This window comes from Cryptomeria japonica, chromosome 2 (genome assembly GCF_030272615.1).
Source record: "Cryptomeria japonica chromosome 2, Sugi_1.0, whole genome shotgun sequence".
In the NCBI taxonomy this organism is placed as follows: Eukaryota; Viridiplantae; Streptophyta; class Pinopsida; order Cupressales; family Cupressaceae; genus Cryptomeria; species Cryptomeria japonica.
In genome coordinates, this window is record NC_081406.1 from 628972953 (window position 1) to 628976460 (window position 3508).

Below are 3508 nucleotides of genomic sequence, written 5' to 3' on the forward strand. Positions count from 1 at the left end.
TAGCTCCCGAAATTTCGGAAAAAATGTCCGGGACGATGGCGCTCGGAGTGCACACGGTCCTCGCAACTTTTTTCCAAATTTTCAGGGATGAAAGATATTATGATTTTATTGCGGAATCCAAAGTTACAACTGATTTGGAGATGTTTTGATCAGTGAAATTGTCGGACAAAGGTTGAATCAAGAGGGTTTCAAAAATTAGGGTTTTGACACTTAACCACTTAATTTTCAAAATTAATGCACAAATATGAATTGATAATTTGTAATAGAAGGGCAGATCTGAAACAAGCATCAACAATTAAACATTTCACAAGTTTAATTACTTAAAAAGAAAATTTAGGGTTTTTATGCAATTAACCTCTAAAATTTTGCAAAAGATCAAACATGGAAATGTAATCAAGGAATCCAATTTTCAGATCTAATTATGAATAATCAGAAAGGATGTTCATGTCGGGTTCACCAAAATGTAAAGAGGAAAATTGCGATCGAACCCTAGTTGCTCTCCCCTCTTCCAACTCCAAGGAGAGAGAAGGGAGATTCACTCTAGGGTTGATGGTTTTCACTTAGGGGAGAGACTTTACATTCAAAAGAGGGGTTGAAACCCACAAGATCCAATCCCACACAATGCAAGATTGGATGCTAAATGCGTTTCAAGGGTTAAGACAGCAAGGCTACCCTCTTTTGTAAAGAATGTTGATAGAAGAATTAAGCTAGGAATGCATAGAAAGTGAGAAAGATTCGCTTATAAACTGAGATAGGAATACAGTATGAAGCTGCGGACCTGGAATTAGTAGTAAAATGTCGATACGGTGCTGTCCTGCAAATTTGAACAAAAGTTGTCAGGACGATGGTGCTCGGCGCCACGGTCCTCCGAAAAATCCGTGAAACGAAGGGGGATCTGTTCGTCTCTGCACAAGGATTCCAGATCTTCAATTTCAGCTGCGTACCTGCAACCTACACACAGAAAAGCGAAGACGATTGGGGGGTTAGGGATTAGGGGTTTGCCTTTAGGTCAAACCCCGGTTTTGGAATTAACTAAGAAATGAGCAATGCTGTAAATGTAAATGTCTGTAATGTAAAACAAGTACTAATACCTTGTTGTAAGGATGTTTGTATCCTTATGTGCGAAGGTATAGATGTTGTATGTTGTATGTTGTAGTAGTATGTTGTAAGTGATCTCCTCTTCAATGGTTGAATCCTTGTCTTAAATGCAACACTTAGCCTTGAATGGAGACTTGAAATGATCAATTGCTTGAAGGAATGCTTGAATGCTTGAATGCTTGAGTATAGTTTCCACGCTTGTACACATATCCCCTTCCTCTTTAAAATGGGAGAGGAAAATGTAGTTTATATACTTGTCAATTAGGGCTGATAGATTGATTTTCCCGACCTTAGGCTGACCAGGAAAGATAATTTTTCAATTTGCAAACATAAAGACCCAAAGTCCAAAAGAGACCGGGCCCAAAATAGGACCCAGGGACCAGGGCGTTGGGCGCCATGGTCCTGGGGACCAGGGCGCTGGGCGCTCTGGTCCCACCTCCCGGGACAGCAGGGTGCAAAGGAGGTTCAGGCCAGGGTGCAAGAAAATGCAGTTTTCAGTGTCATAATCAAGTTTCGGGGTCTCCATTCAGGTTGCGTGTTGTGTCGCCATCGTGAAGACCGAAATGCAGTCGAAATTACAAGTGTCACAATTTTAGGATGCTAAAAAGGGAAAAGCTTCTAAATTAGATAACAATGCCAATTATAATACTACAACATATGATTATGTTGGCATTCTACACTCTAATGAGAATATGGTTGATGTTGTCATAGATGGCAACCAATCGTTAACAGGTTCTACACATACACCGACATCGCAAACATCATACACCGGCAGGCACCGACACCGGCACCGACAGACACTTTCACCAGCATCTAGATTACATCGGAAAATGATGTATACCGGCACTCAGGCCAACATGTGACAAGTTTTGTTTATATGAATTGTATTGTAAATGCAATTAATTATTTGTAAGCCGACATGATGTATTGTAAAGACTCATATATGTATGAGATCTTATAGGTCATTTTAATGTAGGAGAAGTAATAGTTGATGGGATAATATAGATGATAGATAAGACAACGAAATGTTTTGGTTAAGGTATATGATTGAGCTTAAACCGGTACTGAACCAGGCATTAGAGATGCTATTTTGAGCAATACATTGTATTGGATTTAATTATCCATATTGTAGTCAGCGAGACTCTTCATTGAGCAGTGTGCTCTAGGCTGTTGGCCTTCTTGCATGTGCAGGCCCTTATTGTAAGTAATATTTATTCGTATTGGCCAGTGAGTAAATATTGTGGGTCACAAATCCCACCGAGGTTTTTCCCACACTAGGTTTCCTCGCTAAAATATCTTGTGTTATGGTGTGCACTTATGTTGTCTCTGTTATTTCTATTTGCCTCATTATTTCTTGTTTACCGGTACATTGATTTGGATTGCAAAGTTTTAAATAAGTTTAAATATTCCATTAACCGGTTAGACACTGATTCACCCCCCCTTAGTGTCTTTGGGACTGTCATTGCATCTAACAGATTATATAGTCAACCACATTTCAATGGACAATCATGTTTCTACCATTATTATTAAGGACAAAACTCCTGAAGGTCCTACCTAAAGGAGTAAGGTTGTTTTAAAAGGCATTGGACCATCATCTTCATCCACCAATGACGAAACCCCTAAATGCAATGTTACAACTCGATGTGGTAAAGTCGCCTTACAAGGTGTTCCATCCAAGACCAAAATTCAACATCCACCAAGAATGAGTATGACCTTGTAGACTAGTTAGGGAAGACACCTGCCCTTATCTCCATTCTTGAGTTATTGCACATTTCTCTTTCACATAAGGCTATTCTTGACAAAGCATTGAGAGAAACCTCCGTTCTCACTGATCTGAATGTGGACCAGTTTCAAGCCATGATGGGATACCTTTCCACTCCACATTGCCTTGCATTCACAGAATCCAATGACGTATCTCCATGTCAACCACATAATGCACCTCTTCATATTGAATACTTTCTCCATAAGAACCATAGTTGTTGATAGTTGGAGGAGCAGGTCTAAACATTTACACATTAAACACTATCAAACAATTGGGATACTTTGAATAAATTGTGGATTCAAGAAATTAGATTACCATCAGAGCATAAGATGATGAAGAATGCTCATCCAAAGGAATAGTCACCTTACCTTTAAGTGTTGGGCCAATGACAAAGGATGTGGTTTTCCAAGTCCTTGATCTTGATCTCACATAAACCATACTTTTGGGATGTCCATGGATACATGAAATGAGAGTAGTACCATCAATATATCACCAATGTATAAAATTCCCACACTATGGAGTTGAAGTTATGGTCAAAGGTGATCCAAATTCATTCATATATTGCAACAATTTGCAACCATGACCAAAGGTAATGTTGTTGGCATTTTGGCACTATGTTGTCATTGATGTCAACCAACATGATGGAAA